The 19,415-nt window shown below is 34.7% G+C and overlaps 1 protein-coding gene across 14 annotated transcripts in view; it reads right to left on the reverse strand.

Moving 5' to 3' along the window:
- LOC131690386 (Ig-like and fibronectin type-III domain-containing protein 1) overlaps window positions 1-19,415 on the reverse strand; it is a 555,083-nt gene that overhangs the window by 370,731 nt on the left and 164,937 nt on the right. For 10 of the 14 annotated variants that reach the window (XM_058976101.1, XM_058976107.1, XM_058976106.1 and 7 more), the window contains one exon: window positions 8,718-8,771. The gene's annotated coding sequence lies outside the window, so the exon portion shown is untranslated. The remainder of the gene's footprint in view (window positions 1-8,717; window positions 8,772-19,415) is intronic. The other 4 variants (XM_058976105.1, XM_058976110.1, XM_058976108.1 and 1 more) reach the window with 1 other exon arrangement.

Here is a 19,415-nt window from a genome sequence, read left to right on the forward strand (position 1 = left end):
ATGCTTAAAAATCATGTTTTAGACAATACAGTCACAGTTCGTGGATAGGACAAGCTTTATAGTTTTATTTTGCCGTTATTGTAATTTTCCTGAAGTACACATAAATATAGCGAATGCAGTGGTCTTAATCATATATCGAAGCAAAACATATACAAGAATCGAAAATAGTTTTATGGAAGGACTTAGATGCATTTTTGCAGCGATTTTTTAACTAACAGTGCATCCATTCATGAATAGGCTTTGTAGTACCTATGTATTGGTAGAATCAAAGTGGGATAGGTTGAGTGGAAATGAATCTCTTGGAATCAATAAATTGATGAAACGTAAATAATAAACCGTCGTTGCACTTTCTTCTATCCATTCGCGTGAATCTGTTGCTAAGAAAGTTTTCGTCTCCTTAGCCTGCCATGGAGACGACAACGCAAACAAAAACCGAAAGCTTTCGCTTCGCGCAACGAAAGCTCAGATTTCTATCATACACGCAACACTTGGATATACCTACACATTCGTTTCAAACAATAAACCCAAGCGAACGGTGTACCGTGCTTGAATCAAAAAGCTGTGGTAGTACATCGTGTCCGTACACAAATGAAAGATACGCACCAAGCAAAATGAGTCAACGCTGGTGACTATGGGTGGTGCGAGATATACAACTAGTACCACGACGCTAGTCTCTGCTACACTGGCTGTGGGATCATGCAGCGCAGTGCTCTGCTCTGCCTGCTGTCCAAGAGGCAACTGAGCTTGCCCGACCAAATCTGCTCTTTAAATAGTCGATGATGACGTCATTCATAGAAGCGTTGCGCGTTAGGTACATAAATCTGTCGTGCCAGACTAGGGAAACGCAGCCTTCTGTGTGCAAATGCATGGTATTTGAACTATGTTGACCATTATTTAAAATTTCAATGCCATGATATCAAAAATCTTTGGGTTTATCTATTGGAATCTATTTTTAGAAGTATTTCTAAGCGATATGCGCAAAAAAATTGAAAATGCATCGTAAGATGGCTGAATTATAAGCGTTTAAAATTGGACCACTTTTCGTTACATACCATTTTTGTTGAATTTGCAAAGTGCACCCCCATATCGAAAACAAAGACGTAGTCCTACGTCAAAATTCGTACACTGAGCGAACGGTTTGTCTGAGCGTGGTCAACGATTATGCTTCGTTGCGGTAAGGTGTACGGATTTTTTTCGTCAGAGTTGGTCAGCTTATGCATGATCAACACTCTCCTTTACTGCCAGAACCGACAAAATTAAATATACGAAATATCATCTACTTTCCGCAGTCTGTTTTATCCTTTTATTTATTTATTTGCTTATTTGATTATTTGGATTAAGGAAAAAGTTCCTGGAGTTGAGATTCTTCCAACCTTTATATCTCAGTGTCCAGACGCCATAAAACCTCTTCATCAATAGTCCCAAATGATACATTTCATTGGCTAATATTACACAATTAACATTAACAGCACATCATGTATATCTGAAAACAAGTACTAAAGCTATGGTTATAGAGATAACGAACTTAGAAACAATCATTTTATAGCACTACGTGGTAGGTGAAGATCGAAAGTATTAGAACCACGATTAAATAGACGACACATGCTAATGAATGGCTGATTGGTTCTGGTACAAGGGACATTCGAAAAATACCTTCTGCTGCAATGAGACATCAGTTTGAGCATTCTATTTCACTTTGAAGCGTTTCTCGAATCTTTCTAAAAAAAATTTCGAGCGCCAGTACTTTACCGGTACTACCGGTACCGGGAACTTCAGTACCGCAGTACCGGTTCTCACCAAAATGGATCGGTACTGCGAACCCTAGGTATAAGATTCTGTCAGTGTTGTAATGATTATAAGTTTGTTTAAGGCTCAAGTTAGTTTCTTTGAGCATGTGCGTGTTACAATTGAACGCTTGGTAGAAAGCTGTGTACAGCTTTGCCGCCGATTTATCCTATAAAGCATTCATTAAACTCTTAAAGAAGAAAATCAGTCGATTTATTAGATTATCGGGACTCAAATCATGCAAATTAGTTGGGTTAAAAACAATTAACCGGGCAGGATGGTGCTTTTGAAAAAGTGGCTGTGGTTTTTTCACTACGCAGTTGTGCTGCGTGCCCCGGGACAGTGTGGTGGTGTGACGAAAAATCATCGCCACTTTTTCAAAAGCACCATTCCACCCGGTCAATTGTTTTTCCACCAACTATTTTGCATGATTGAAAAAAAAAAAATGAAAATTTAAATGAAATTTTTTCCCAAAAACTCAACGTAGGGGTTAGGTATTTCTAACATAGAATGTGTATGCAAAGTTTTAAAGAAATCGGTTAAGTAGCTTTTGGATGGCAGGTAACACCGCAAATCATGTTTTTTCCAGAGGCGTTCTACAAAAACCTTCGTCACCGAGTCGTTTGTAGATATTTTTGCAAAGAAAATTTACAGCATGTTTTTGAAATGATACACTATAATGTACAAAAGTTTTGATAAATTTGCTTCACGCAAAGTGCTAAAAAAATCGCAGAAAAAGTGTTTTTTTCACTCTGAAACCTGAACCTTATCCCCCCTTAATCCATTTTAACAGTTAGTCTGGTGTAACAAGAGCTAGTACGCGGTAGAACTTACGGCTATAGATCTACTAAACAGTGAAACCAATTTTCATCAAAATTAACACTCATCACCAAATCATACCTGATAGTAATCCATGGTTTCGTTACACGAACATGTGTACAAACCTTCCATGGAACCCTATTTCCAAACAAATCTGAATCGATGAAAAGCGCCACCATTCGCTTGTTTGCGTTCCTTCCATTCATTCATTCCGCGTGATCATTTTTCAATTTGAGTATGCTACACTATCTTATCTATTCCCAAGTAAGGCACGAACTCCATAAAGTTTTCCGTATTCAGTTGAAGTTCGAAGAATGGCATTTGACAGCTATAGTTACGGCCCATTATGGACTAGAACCTGATGCCAAAATATCCTCATTTTTAAGCAATTTCTCTCCAACAATTTGACGCGCTCTTCTACAACAAACCATCTCGTGGAAAGCTTGACAAGTATTGCAAAATTCATTATTCAATCTGTTGGATCTAATTGTTGGAAGGAGATTCTTTGATCACGGTGTCTCTGATAGAAAATATTTAGACAAAAAAATCAGTATCGCTAAAGTACTCACTAATCGAACGCTTATAATGCCCCTCTTTCAACTGAGCATAGAAAGGGGTGAGCGTAGCGTAGTTGGTAAATCGATTGCCATTGTACGCAGCGCACCTGGGTTCGAGTCCCAACCCCGCACATAGGGTTAGAAATTTTTCATAAGAGATTTTTCTAACCCGAAGAGGCGAATGACCTTAAGGTTAAAACCTCTATAATCGAAATAAAAAAAAAACTGAGCATAAATTTGAAATGTTCTATCGGGGGGTCTAGAACATTTCTCGAGAAACATGTCAAATGGTCCTAAGTGCAGATGAGAGCCTCTCTATGTTTACTTTCTCTTTCGATTATTACGGCGTCATCTTAAAACTTTTCAATATTGTTTCAGGATATATCGAAAAACTCCGATGTCGACTAGCTTATTCTGCTAAGAATTGAGTAACAAACGTATAAACTGCCGAGTTTTTAGCAAAAGAGAAAGTAAACAAAGAGAAACGGTCATTTGCACTTAGGACCATTTGACATGTTTGGCTAGATTTATTTTTTTTATCATTTTGATGTACAATTTTTAGGTATTTTTTCAATGAGTAGCGCAAAACAGATATTTCCGTTTTAGGAGCTTAAATCAGTTAGCACACACTGTCAGAGAAACGGATTTGTAACGTTAATGAAATTATTCGAAGACACCATTTAGCCAGTTTCGTATTAGTAATTAGGTGTCTTGAAATTCTCAAAAGAAAACTTCAATTTATTTTTCTTCGAAATGTATTTTTGCTTGGGGTTCCTGAGAAACGATTGTTACATCGAAAATGCATCATTGTTTTATGGATTTCTCGAACAGTTTTAGCTCGATTTGATTTGTTTTAGTTTATAGTTTTCTTGAAAATTGTGAATTTAAACACGATCGCAAGACTCTTCCTTTAAAGACACATAAGAACAGTGGTCCACATTTTAACACAAAATTAGATTTCCTGCAAAATCTTTTCACGCTGTCTGTTTTTAGGGGGTTAGAAAATGTTTGGAAGTAGCAGGGTGTTATCTGTTTTTAGTGATTGTTTATTTGTTCAAATTAGCAATTCTATTATAGGAAATATAGGAAAGTTGAAATTGTAAAGTTCACTTTATCAAGTATTTCGATTTTATTAGTTGACGAAACAGAGGATCTAAATACATCAAATAAAAGTAAAATGGTCTGAAAAATCCGAAATTGATACTACTTTGAACAATAAAAGGATCGGTAAAGAATCCCGAACAAAAACAACTCTATTAAGATTAAATCAATATTAATTCGTCAAAAGGGCGAAAGTGTTTTTTGTAAACAAACTTGTTTCGCTCATTAGTCTGCTGCAGAGTGGAATTTCATGAAAAATATGCGTAAATGTAAATTTTTACCCTTCGTAGAAGTAATTTCAATTGTTTTCTGCTTCGAAATTATAGTAAATTAAGAGAAACCATCAAAATAAAAGTTTGTTTACAAATCTTATTCGCCCTTTTGCAAATTTAATATGGAAATATAAACAAAAGGGTATTGTTTCGCGGTTTTGAAGCAATTGTATTAAGATACTATAATAGATGTACAACCCTATGTTGGACCGAAAACTCCTTTGTTTAAATATTTAGACAACCTGGTAGATACGAAAAGTAGAAACTTTTGCTATATAGTAGTCTTTTCAAGGTAAAATATAACAATATTTTAGTGCATTGATCGCAAATCCAAAGAGAAAATATTTAAAATTTCAACCAATTTCTGAAGGTTAATTCACAAACACAATTTTATCTCACTTACCATTTAAGTAGGAAGCAGATATTAGTAAGTAGAAATCAGATATTAGGCCAATCTTCTTAAAACATATGTACTAATAAGCACTGTAATCATTGAAAGCAGTTCATATAAAAATGACTTCTCGATCAAAGCAATGCTCGTTTTTGAAAAAATGCTCTGAATTGAAATATTTAACAATACACATACATAACTAATTGAATTCAAATAACACAAATTATCGAACACACAAATCATTAACTACGAATTTATTTTCTGATACCAATTATTCATCAATTTTCAAAAAAGAAGTTATTTTCTTAGACCGACGTACAAACGAGTAATGAAGTGTCCATATGTATATAACCTTGCTATTTATTTTTCCAAAATAAAAATGTTCAAGACCCTTAGGAAGAACGATTCAAATCTTAATCTTAATCTCAATCAAAAGAGAAGCATGTTTCCGGATGGTGAGTACATCAGTGATATTGGTTTGTTTATGGTAATATTGTTCTACCAGCTACAAAAAATACCCCGAGTAAAAATATTATTCAAATTTAATTTTTTTTGGCTAAATGTCGGTCATTGGCGTTTTCGGAGGTATTTATTGACGGAACAAGCTCCTCCTTCTGATACTGTATGTCTAAAGATTCATCCCCCTTAAAGTGAGATATCTTCTGAGAGCTATTCATTAAAACGCAATCTTCAAAAATAATCATCAAAATGCGAACAAACCCCCCGATAGAACATTTCAAATTTAGTCTCAGACGAAAGAGGAGTATCTAAACATTCGATTAGTGAGTACTTCAGCGATACTGATTTTTTTGTTTAAATATCGTTCTACCAGAGACACCGTGTAATGCCCGAAGATACTGCAACCCCCATTTTGGCCTTTTATACAGCGGTATGCTGAACGCAGAATGGTAACGAAATTTGAGCGCACTGTTAAGAGTAGCCGCATGCAGAGCAAGATTCAAGCTATGCTACATATATGAAATTCTGTGAATTCAACGAATCTGTAAAAAGCGCGAGTGGTTCCAATTGGAATTTAATGCAAGAAATAGCATAAATTTATTGTATATGCTTATCTTTCCAAAATCCGGTTGAGGCACTCCTGTCCAATTTTTTTTTTTGAAACCCCATAATCTTTATATGGGTCATTCCACGCGAAGTGATCAAGGCACGTGTAATCGACCTTCAGGGATTTGAACCAAATTTCAGGAATTGCTCATCTAGGGCCAATATATAAAAACCTAAATTTTTGTGTCAGTTGAACCACCCCTCGGGTCGTGGTAGCACCCCCCGTTTTGACGAATTGCCAAAACCCTTGATTTTCTTTTGATCATATCTCTGGTTCTATTTACTCTAGAATCAAACCGCAAGATGGCTTTTGAAGAAAATTTTTCAAGAATTCTTGAAAAAATATTAATTTTTAGCGGCAGTGCTGCCAACTATGCGATTTTTTCAGTTAAATATTAAAATTTAATAATTTTTCTCTCAATACACTACCCATGATCGCATAGTTGTCCCGTTTTCTATGGGATTTCCTATCTTTATGGGACTGATATGCGATCATGGGCAGTACATATATTTTAATTTTGAAAATTCTAATGCCATCGTGATCCTCAGACATTTTTACATAAGAAACACTTGTTATCTCAATATAATTTGAGCGGATCCTGAGATACACCGTTTTGAAGGGAAAAAATCGCAATTTCCCATATAAAATCGCAAGCGCGCAACACTAAAAAACCAACTTGAGTATTCTGAGTTCAAACATGATTTTTCGTGAAGTAGACGAGAAATGATGAAAAACTACGCTTTTGTTTTGCTTCTAGCAGATCAGGGTCGATTTTTATGATCGTTCGAAGATTTTCTCAATTTTGGTCAATAAAAATGGAATATATTTAATATTTCTAGTTTGAAGGAGTTTGAATTTTCAAAATCACCCCGTATTGTTTCTATCAATAAGGATCAAGCTGAGTTGGTTCAGTTGGTTCATTCGCAAGCAGAAAGAATTCTTAGCGGTCTCTTCGGTATGATCGTAGTACTAGTCCTGTATTTGTTTGTGCGTTTAGAATCGGCTGCAAAGTCTGTCGAAACAGCAGGTCAAGTTCTACAACAGAATGTAGTATCAAGGTTTTGCTTTGATCAAGCGGGAAAAAGGATACGCTTTCTCTAGATGTGCTATACATAAATTTATATTCAAACCAGACTCACCTAACACACCGTACAAGAGTTACCGGTATGTTAATCTACAATCTATGCAGTTTTCTTTGTCCAGTCAAACATGAAAGAGAAGGAGGCCAATTTAATCCAAAAATTGTATCCCCCAAACCCGACTTAGGTCATCCCCATAATGCTGGATACAATAATCTTTCTCTCACCATCAGAGCAAAGAAGACACAAAGTTTAAATTAGCTCCTGACAGGTAATGGAATCTAAGACTGTATGCATGATCACGCTGTTGGACGATGAAATTTTCTCAAATGCATTGGGAACATGTTAAATTCACGAAAATAATGCATGGACGTACCACCTGGCTCAAATGTACATTGGAAATGATAAAATAACATTACGTTTGAACGAACTTTCTACCTAGTAGGTACATAGCGTAAAGAAAACAAAGGACTGGAAACAGTTATCGTAGCTGATGAATAGAATCGAGAATCTTATTTGTAACCAATCCCAGGTTTCAATTCTTTCCAATCATTCCTTGTTCGACTGTTTAAGTCAATTTCCATTAGACCAATCTACGATTCCCACATGCAGCTCCTAATTGAAACCTCATGTGCATGTTTTGAAATGTACTAACCATGAATAATATCTTTTTACTCTCTTATCTGAAAAAGAGCAACTGCAATCATGTTCGAAAGAAGCTTGCAGCTTCTTTTCACTCCTACAGCTTGCAATGATAGAAAGGGGGTATCTAGAAATGATAAATCGTAGTATATTTCGAGGTAGGGTAGTTTGTCTCTAAAGAGGTCTTAAAAATTTCAAATATTTTTTTTTCTTGATAAAGATATTAATATCTTATAATCCTACTTATTCATTCTTAGATCAGTTAGAATCCATTTAAAATATTCTTATTAAGAGCAGCTATAAAGTACTATAAATACCGGAATTAGGTTACAATACCCTACCGTCTTTTTTCCTGCTAAGTTTATAACTGAAGCTGCAGCTCATTTATTAGAGTGAGTCTAGTTGAGTATATATTTGAAGCCGGATAGGTCGCTCTACATTCCACAATGTCAGTTTAGAATTTCTCAAGCATAACATCTTGTATCTCCTTACCTCAATACCAAAATGGGACCAATTTATCAATATTGATTTATATTGTATGGCGCTTTTAAATCGTTCGATTCGATTTAATCGTCCAATGCAATACTCGTACATGTATACATGGGCCCCAAACCAGTTTAACCATTCCTACAGTTCGCTTCTCGATTTCGACGAAGTGGGCAAGCATTGAATGGAAAAACCGAGCAGCTATTTGTAATTGAAATCTTCCTCCAATACAAAGTACTAGGCCCACTTCAAAAGACGTTTGTGTTTTCCTTTTGTCGCTCAAGCACGTGCGCTCAGGGGCCTTGATTTTGAGTGAGGATTAGGATTATGTTCCCTCTAGTTGGGGTATCCTTTTCATGAGGAATAATTGAGTTTTCCGAAAATCACGAACGTGTATGTCGCTTGAATAAGGCACACATTTTAGCACTTCCGTGTGTTCTATGTTAATCGAAATGTTGTTTCCCTCCTCTGATTTACTCCCAAAAATGCAAAATAATTGTGAAGATGTTTAATACATACCTACATGCAATCTTCAAGCGTGCTGTGCGACGTTATGGGCCGGTGTCTAGTTACCTGAAAATAAAAGTGAAATTAGTTCAATTATTCAAAATGCAATTTTGATCAATTTGACGACTGTAGATTTTTGATTTTGTGATGCTATCGGTTAAATGAAACATACAAATTTTTAATGGAAAAATTGTCATTTTTTGGATAAAATTCTAAATAAGAAAACAATACGACATCAAAGTGGTAACTTGTGTTTGAAACATGTCCGAACTTTACTCTTTGATTTTGAATACAATATATTTTTCAAAAATGGCTGTGGAGGCCCTATGTAAAATAATTTCGGTAATCACGCTACATACCAATAATCAGAAACATACGAAACATTTTGTATTTGTATAGGCAAGCGTTGAGTTGTGTGCTTGAAACTCACAAAGAACCCATTATTGCCCAACCTACTATATATAGTAGGTGCTAAGAATTACTCCTATTACTCAAGCAATAACGCAGACCAGGCATTATCAATGAGTTAATATTGTTCATATACTCTTGCAGAATACGTTTAGAGAAGTTAGAGTGGTTTAACCTTTGTTTAAGTTTTGTTTTTATTCAATTTTCTCTTAAGGGGTTACACATTTTTGTCAGGATGAAAAAAATGGAATTTTTGTGAAATAGATATTCTGAAACTACATACGCTGAGGAAAATTTTCTCAAAATTTCATTAAGATCGTAATACTATAACTTGAGTTACAGTTATTCATAGACCGCTACCCATTGACCACTCGTAGGCGGTGCGTAGTGTTTGATACGCTAGACCGTTGACTCGCTGCACCAACAGTAAAACTCGATTATCTCGGAGTTGTATTTTGTTGAAAAGTTCATTCGCGGCGATCACGATATCTCAGGAACCAATGAATCGATCAATCTGAAATTTTCACGGGTTGTTCCTTATTATATAAGCTACTTTGAGTACAAAAATAATTTTACTGAAATGACCGCATCATTTTTTTCCGATCTGAAAACTTAATTTGTGATGTGCGTGAAAAATAAGTTGGGCAATAATGGGTTAAACATTGAAGTTTATCAACAATATCTTGCAAAAAAGGAGTTGTTATTAGCGACTGAAAAATTGTTAAAGTTTTTAACACAACACACACCACAAGCGGTGAGTTCAATCTAAAAAAATAACAAATGTCGAGCTTTACACGTGTAGCTTTTCGTTCGCAATCGTGATTACCGACTAAAAAAGGCGGTTTGAAGAAAACTCTAAAAAAAATTTCTGGTCATCACACGAGAGGTGCGACGAGATGTATCGACGTCACCGCATGAAAGGCGCGGCACAACCTCATTTGATTTCTGAGAAAGTTTTCATACAAAACTACCCATTTAAATTTTCGAGAGCAAGTTTTAAAGTTATACTATAGTATTTCATCCTTTCATTTCTATTGAAATAATATTTCGAGGACTCCGAATAATCACAATGAGAATTGCACCACACCTAATAAAATATCTAGAAATAAATGTTGCTTTTCCAAACCGCACAATTTTTTCACAGCAGACGAACCAATTTCTTGGGTGCAAATTTTCACTCTGAGCAGTTGCGACGATCCACTTTCTATACGAAAAAGATAGCAACTATAGGAATATCCTTTTTCTATCTCACAACTTTTCGCCACTTCTGATGACTCTATCGTCTGTAATATTTTCATAGTTTCATTCTATTTCGTATCTGTTGGCGGATCTGAAACCTGTACGATCAGGGTTGTATGCGGGGATTAGTTGAGATATAAAATTTAACACTCTGTATGTGAATAGCTACGGGGGAACGGTGTGTTTCCCCGCGGGCCCAGAGCTGTGGAGGGGGCCCGCACTTTGAACAGAAGGAATGATTCTGTCAAATATTCTTTCAATAACAATTAATTTGAAAATTCAATTAAAGTTTTAATATCGGTATTAATTTCTTCCAATTTATATCATAAAGTTAATTGTAAATTATATCAAAGATTTTACTGCACAAAACACTAATAAAAAAAAAACTTTGAAACTTAGAACTCAAAAATGATTTAAACGCGCAGTGAGCAAAATACATAAAATCTTTTTTTGTAAATTATTTATTAAAAGACTAAAATTTATTTTCCATTTCGTACTTTATTATAATTATCTCATGGATTTTGACCGACAATTTAAATTTTTTTTGAGTTCCGGGTTCTCGAAATTGGTTTTGATTCGTATTTTACTAAATAATTCGAAGCTTTGAAATCTATGAATAGGTTTAAAAAACAGTGCTTTTTTGAGTAGGATATACGGTTAAAATAAAATCATAAGTCCAGTTGCGATTTCTTAGCTTTTCAGGACGATGTGTGACCTCTATTTCTACTTATTTCAATCCGTCGTAACAGCTAAATGAATCACAAACGAATCTATTAGAGGGAAGAAGAAAACTCAGTAATCTTCTCTTAGAGTGTTCAATTGGTCAAATAGGACTCAAAATATTATTTAAATACGTGTACCCGAAAGTTTCTTTTCATCTTCAACTTTCTTAATTCAAATACATTTATCCATTTTATTGGTATTTCGTCGGAGAAACTCTATATTCTTCATATAATCTAGAGTTTCTATTGTTTTGAATTTTTTCTCTTTCAATTGTTTCATAGTTGCTTTTTTGTATCTTTATTTCATCCAGGTTTTTCATTCTTTCTATTTTACTCCATTTAATCTAATTTTACACTTTTTGTAGATTTTGCCTTATATTTTCCTTTTTTGTTTTTACCATTTTTGCTTTTTTTTAATTTATGTTTGTTCCATTTTATCAATTATTTTCATCTTTTCATGTTTTTTATATCTTTTATTTTATCTTTTGTTTTATTTATTTCTTTTTCATACGTTTGTTCAATTAATTCTTTTAAATTTATTTAGTTTATTTCATTAAACTTTTGTTTCTTATTATTTTTTTTCTTTTTTTTATATATTTTTCATTAATCTATTTTAGTATTTCTCTATTCGCCCTTTTTCCGTATTTTTCATTTCGGTCTCTATCATTTGCTTAAAATAATCATTTTCCTATTTTTTCGCTTTAATTTTTCATGTTGTGAATTTTTCTGTTCTACATTTATCAGTTTTCAAATTTATGCCTTTCTTTTGCGTGGATTTTTTTTTCAATATTTTCCTATTTTTCTTTATTTTATCTTCCATTTGCTTTGCTACCCATTTAAACAACATTTATTCCCATATTTTCTATTTCGGTAACACACTAAGGTTTTTCACACAGCGATTACGTACCGCATAAAAAACAGTGCAAAAAACCATGCTAATTGCCAAATCCGTGTAAAAAATACGAAAACCGTGCAAAAAAGAGCCGCGTTACATTCAATGCAAAAGACTGAGACGATTTTAGGAAAAGGGGTGATTACAGAGTTTTATCAAAAATGTCCTTTTGAAGGCAAAAGATTTGGACGATTTTTTTGCACGGATTTTGCAAGTAGCACGGTTTTTGCTTTTATTCTAATTCCCTAGAAAAGTTTTGGAAAAGTTGAAAAGTCGGATTTTGAGGTTTCCTTTTGGCCTGCATTTCAACAATATAATTGTTTTCGGAACAGTATTAACGAGTAGACGTCAAATATGGATGTCTGAGACCATTTTAAAAATCAAGATGGCGACTTCCGGCTTCGCGGAATTCTCTAAAACCTAATCAATATTGGTAATTTTGGAACGGGCTGGACGAGTACATGCCAGATATCGATGTCTGCGACCTCTTTGAACCAAGATGGCGACTTCCGGTTCAGCGGAAGTCGCTAAAACCACATCAATATGAGTATTTTTGGGACGGGCTTGACCAGTTGATACCAGATATCGATGTTTGAGGCCATTTTGAAAACCAAAATGGCGTTTTCCGGTTCAGTGGAATTCTCTAAAACTCCATCAATATGGGTATTTTTGGAACGAGCTTGACGAGTAGATGCCAGATATCGATGCTTGAGACCACTACGAAAACCAAGATGGCGACTTCCGGTTCAGCGTAATCCTCTAAAATCCATTATTATGAACATTTTTTCAACGGACTGGACGAGTAGACGCCAAGTATGGATGTCTGAGGCTATTTGGAATACCAAGATGGCGACTTCCATGCTAAAGGAATTTTCTATAACCCAATCAGTATGCATATGTTCAGTGCGGGCCTAATGAGCGCATGATAGACATCAATGTCTGAGGCCATATTGAAATACAAAATGGCAACTATAGACTTAGCGATACTCTGAATAACTCAGACAACGTGGAGTGTTTCGGAACTTGATTGATAAATATGCAGTTGCCAGAGGTCTGACGTCATTTGCATTTGCAAGTTAAGAAAAATGTGCTCATGAATGGATTTACTCGCATTTGAGCTGGTTCGTGTGATTGAGCTCATCAAGCGTATTTTTATGCGAGGCTCATAATCGAACCAAAAAACTGACAAAATCAGGGGGAATAATAAAAACGTTGTATTATTAAGATGAATGTCCACATGTCTACTAAACAAGAAGTTACCATCTTAGCAATTCTAAAAATTCTCACATTGTTTTGGTAATTGAAAATTATACTAAACCGAACTGGCCATCTTGGTTTTCGAAATGGCCTCAGACATTGATATTTGACATCTACCGTAAAACGGGGGAACATTGATCAATTTTTCTACATTTTTTCGAAGACTTTTCATCAAATCAGGTAGATGTGACTGTTTGCATTTTTAAAACAAGTACTAGTACCCATAGATTGAAAACATCCAAATTGTTTGGTAATTTATTTCGTTATACCATAAAACTAAAATAAATTTGTTGTAAATTTTTATCCGTTGTTTTCGGGGTAACTTTGATCAGAAAAATATGTTTATCGAAATAAGAGATAACGCTCCAAAAGTTGTGTAAATTGCATATCTGCAGGCCCTATATTGTGTCGTCTCGTAAGAAAACAAAATTCCCTGGAAGGATAGGGCCGACTTTTATCAAACTTTTTCGGGAAAATAGTCGAAATAAAATAGTTAGCAATAAAAATCTCGGATCTTTTAAATAAATTATTGGACAAAAATATTTTCGGTTTCTAAAAAGGCGATCAGTTCAGTTGAAGTTGTTTGATTTCATTAATATACAAGGAATTGTTTGAACAGATTGAAACAAAGCATGAAAGTTGAATTATTTTCAATTTTAACATTAAATGACATTAAATGACAAAATAATCGTTGCCGGTAGATGTTCAGAATATGGTTTGTATTTTGTTTCGATGATTTTGTTAGAGGGAATCATCTTATCGTACGTTAATGAAAAGTCTCATACCCCGGTGATTAAAGATACCCCGTTTTACGGTACTCGTCAATCCCATTCCAAAAATACCCATATTGATGGCGCATTAGCGAATTGCACTGAACCAGAGGTTCGCCATCTTGGTTTTTAAAATGTCCTCTGAAATTGATCTTTATTTTTATTTCGACTATGTTAGTCACATTTTCTTTTTTACATTTTAACGACATTCAATTAGCTAGAGATTACTGGGTAGGGAAAGTTATGAAAATTAGAGCCATAGTACTCAAGTGAGAGCAAGGATGTGAAGTAAGCAGATCGGAAAACTAGAAGTGGCAGGGTCATTAGAACAGGCTTAATATCGTACGGGCTTAATTTTTGTTTGCTATTTTGCAATATTTTTCTATTTCTTCACTTTTTGTCATATTTCCTTTTATTTCCTTCGCTTAATTTGATTTTTTCGATTGTTCAATCTGTTTTATTTTGCCATTTCTTAAAATTGTTCACATACTTTCAAATTTTGACTTTTTCATAGTTTTAATTTTGTCCATTTTCTGTCGTTTCTCCGCTTTGATTTTTTTATTCTAGGATATTTATAGTTTTTGATTATTTGCATATTTTTAATAGTTTTCTTTTATTTTGCATGTCATTTTTTTTAGATTTTTCGTTTTGTATCATTTTATCTATTAATTTGTTTTTCTTGGTTTGTTCCTTTTTGGTTTTTCTCTCTTCAGATTCTACCTCCATTGAATGTTTCTTTTGTTTTTCTTTTAGATTTATTACGCTTCCATTTGGCTACTATTTTCACAATCTGTTTATGGTTTTAATTAGGATTTTAATAATATTGTGCCAAATATATAAATAAACCACTCGCAAAAATCACTTGAATCAGTTTTTCCCGAAATTAAAAAAAGTCAGCTACACTATCGAACATTTTTAGAAGTTGGCGATGTTGTAGCGCACCGACTTGGCCGAATGTATTTTTTTTTACGAATTCTAGGTGAAATCAGACAAAGATCCGACTAATACCGACACCTGGATAAATATAAAAATATTGATAAATCGGTTACTTCAATGACACTGAAAATTTGGTTATTTAAAAGGTTTTACGATCAAAATTTGGTCATTTCTTTGCAGGATACTGTACAAATTTGAAAAATCCACATTTGCCTGTGTGCAGAAAGATGCCAACTTTTTATTTTGCTCTTCAGCGATAAAAGTGTTGTCCAAGTGAGAGCAGCAACACAGAGAAATTTTGCTCGCATAATGCCTGAATCCGAACTACTTGCTCGCCAAGTTAAGGATATCATTACAAGTGACCAAATCAACTATCAGCAGCGTAATGGCAAACGGAAGGGATAATGACGGATATTCTCAAGTATTTGAAGCTATCGAAGTTCACACAGAATTATCTGGTTTGGCAGGCTTTCTGTATATGTGGTTTGATGAGCAACATTTTCGTTGCGATCGCGCCCGGCAATAAGTAAAATTACGTGAAAGAGTGCATGAGAAAACGTCTGCTACCTTTCATGAAGCTACGCGATTGTTCCACGCTATTTTAGCCGGATTTTGAATTCTGCCATTACTGAAAAAGGAGATGTAGTTATACGACGCCTACAAGGTTCAGGTGGCGCCCAAGGACAAGAACTCTCCCAACACACTAAAGCTCGTGGAATATTGGTCCATTTTCAAGTGGAATCTGAAAAGACCCAAAACTGCATAAATAAACTGGCGCTGGCGAACAAAGTGGACGTGGTGACTGTACAGAATTTGATAGCAAAAAGTAAAAGACAACTTGAGTGGTAAGCATGACCGCCTCTTAGCCCAGTGGGTCTGGGTTCAATTCCAGAGGAAATTGTTGTGATTTTCTGAGGTGGAAACTCAGTGTCACATCTCCCGTCGCAAGGGAAGTAGTATCGTTGGTCCCGGTCCATGTTTTGATGAACCGATATCTGGTTGTGGAATCACCTCTCTGGCGTCGATAATAGGCACTCAGTGCGGACAGAGACCGACGAAACTCAAACGAAAAAAAAAATGACCGTAACACACTATGAAATAAAAAAAATACATTGAAATTAACGGCACTAAGAGCATTCTGCTATAGTTCTCCACAAAAGTTTCTATCCTCTATACATAACTAGTTTTTCCAATAGATTTCGAGCGTAACAGGTTCTGAGTTCGAAAAATCTGCAATTTTTTAAAGCTTTTTTGCCCCAATTTTTGAAATTCTTGGTTTGATATTCAATTATAAGTATTATTTTCACTTATACCCAAATATTTCAGATTTTATAAAAGTGGGAGCAAAAATGTAAAGTTTTTAATATCAATGGAGATCCCAAACTAATATATACTCAAATAGACATGCCATAATGAATTGAATGCTTACAATATGATGTCATACCATTTATTACTAAATTTTACGGAAAAAATCGAAACTTTTTTATTAATATATAAAAAAACTAGATTTAAGGGGGTTGCCATAGAAAACGCCTTATAAATCGATAACCTTTAGTCCTACAAGCTCAAATTCTACAACAAAATTCTTCACTGTGAACATTTTTAAAACTTTGTCGAAGACACCAACTATCTACCTCGTCAGCATAAAAAGTTATTTTTTTTAGTTCGATCATAGCAAGTCATGCCTAATTGCAATTGTTATCAGATAATAGGAATATTCATATGAACAATTCCTCCAAAGACACCCTGTCAATATATTCGATGGTTTGGCCACGGTGTGTCTAAAATCATTATTAACTAAAAAAAATGACCATAAATTTGGCATACGGCATTCGAAAGATACAGTATCCAAGCATCTTCTTAGTAAATTTCAAAATGATCCATCGAGAGATTCGAGAGAAATGGCGATTGGAAGTTTTATGACACGTTTCATAAGACTACCAGCAAACACCCACGGGTTTGGTCCTATCTTTATAAACAAAAAAATATTTGTCTACTTATTTGGTACGAAAGATATAGTACTCAAGTATATCCGCTGCAAGTTTGAAAATATTTCATTGACGGAATCGAAAGTTATACTGATTTGAATGCTGTATGCAGTCATAGATGGGTTTTCTACCAGATTTCAAGCATGGATCCATGTTTGTCCATTGACTATGTAAATCGTTTATACGTGTCACTATTTTAAAGAAAAACCATACCATTTAATTGCACAAATATAATGCCCAAAAGGTGTTATTTATATGCTGCGATGAATAAAATAGGGTTGTCTACCTAACGTTAACTATAACGTGTAAAAAAAATAAATTATCGTTGATGCTTAACGTTAGAATGTTTACTTAAAAAGGCCATATATCAGTGGTTTGTTGACTGACTCTAATTGTTTTTTTTTCATTACTTAACTGGAGATGTTTTATCAACAATACTCGAATTTGACTTGAACGTAGGCTAGAGCCCACCAAACGCTTTTGATAGTGTTTGTTTCACAGATTCGTATTGTTATTCGCCTGTGGAAATTTGCGGCTTCCTTTCCAAAATATTGCTTTTTGGACACTAAAACATTCGATAACTTCTAAGTTGTAAGAGATACAAATAAACTTACATTACAAAAATTCTGTATTTTCTTACGCTGAATAAAATCTTGGAACATTTGGAAATTCTACAAAATTCCCAGGAAAAGTATTTTTAAAAAAGGAAATTTCTGGGGTATATCAAAGAAATCTACACAAATGTAAATTAAAACCGACAGATAGACACATAGTCTCTTCAGCGAAGTTAATACTTAAGATATTCTCAAATATTTTTTTTATTTTCTTAAATGACCAAACAAGAACTTGCTTCTCAGCTTTAGAGGGATTAATCACCCAACTAATACTTTTTAAATGCAAACAAATATGAATAAACTTTGCTGAAGACACTATAGCTAAAAAATGTTTTTCGTGGTTCAAAGAATTTCTTTCACCTTTTTTGCCACCTTGGAAACACTGTGCACTGGTGGATCCTCCTGTGAATTGAACATGTCCAAAACTATCGATTTTCAACTGCCAACAACCTGCCCTTCAATATAAAAAGTTCGCGAAAAGTTGAAAAAATTCTATTTTGACGCACCGACGGTACATTGAAAATGCCCAAAACTATTAATTTTTCCACTAACTTCTTCAATTTAATAAACTAGTCCCAAAAGTTGAAAAAACCCATTTTGGCACATCGTCGAACCCCCTTTGTATTGAAAATGTCCAAAACTATGTCAACTGCCAATAACTTTCCCTTCAATATAAAACTCTCCCGAAAAGTTGGCAAAAAATCCATTTTGACACATCGTCGGACCCCCCCTGTGCATATAAAATGTCCAAAACTATTGATTTTCAACTGCCAACAACACTAGAGATGGTCGGGTTCGGGTTTTTGGACCCGAAACCCGGACCCGACCCGAACCCGACGGGTTTCGGGTCGGGTTCGGGTTCTATAAATTTAAGCTTCTCGGGTTCGGGTCGGGTTCCGGGTTTTCAAATTTGGAAATCTCGGGTTCGGGTCGGGTCCGGGTTTTTGCAATTTTGAACTTTCGGGCTCGGGTCGGGTTCGGGTTTTTCAAATTAGAAATGATCGGGGTCGGGTCGGGTTCGGATTTTGAACAAAACAACCAAACCATTTCTTGATGCAGTTGGCGTCTGTACACAAAACCCAGTTTCTTTTTGTAGTAGTCTATTATACTTATTGATACGAATGGATGACACATATAACCGTACTAAATGTTCGCACATTTGAATCGCTAGAATTCGTCGTTGTTTTCTGGTGCTCAAATATTGTATTTTTTCATTCTTGTATAAAATTCCCTCTCTTCAGATTCGCAAGCTACCTGAATTATTTTATTTTTTAAACGAACATTAATTTTAGAGTATTCAACAATACGTTTCAAATCTAAATTTTTTTTGCAATTTATTTTTCATGATAATTAGTAACAAACCAATTCCACAGAAATTTCTCGGAAAATATTGGATCAACTTTCTATTATAAATTTCAATAGGTACTTTAAAACGGATACTTAGGCCGCGGTTAGAGTAAACGCGTGAAACTCGGCTACAGCCTACAGCAAATCGTATCTACAGCAAAGCGAGTGAAAATCTACGGGAAGTAGAGACAATAAAAAACTATCTATTGATCCGCTCCTGATTAGTCGTTTTGACAGTCGCGAGAAATCGAAAAGTGGGTGTCGCAAGTATACTGAATAGTAGTACTTTTTGCTAAATATTGAATTATAATTGTTTTAACTATGTACATTATAAATAGAAACATGAATTAAAATGATAATTAAATTTCAAGGCAGCACGATTTGTATATTCTTGGCATAGTTGCGATCCACGAGATGCTTTTCAACCAATGACTATAAAGACAAATTCCCATATATTGAACTCACAGATTGTCAGATTGTCCCCGGGCTGGGCCGTTGCATGATCCGGATTTCTTCATGAAAATATATGAATTTCCA

The sequence above is a fragment of the Topomyia yanbarensis genome, chromosome 3 (assembly GCF_030247195.1).
Source record: "Topomyia yanbarensis strain Yona2022 chromosome 3, ASM3024719v1, whole genome shotgun sequence".
Taxonomy (NCBI): domain Eukaryota; kingdom Metazoa; phylum Arthropoda; class Insecta; order Diptera; family Culicidae; genus Topomyia; species Topomyia yanbarensis.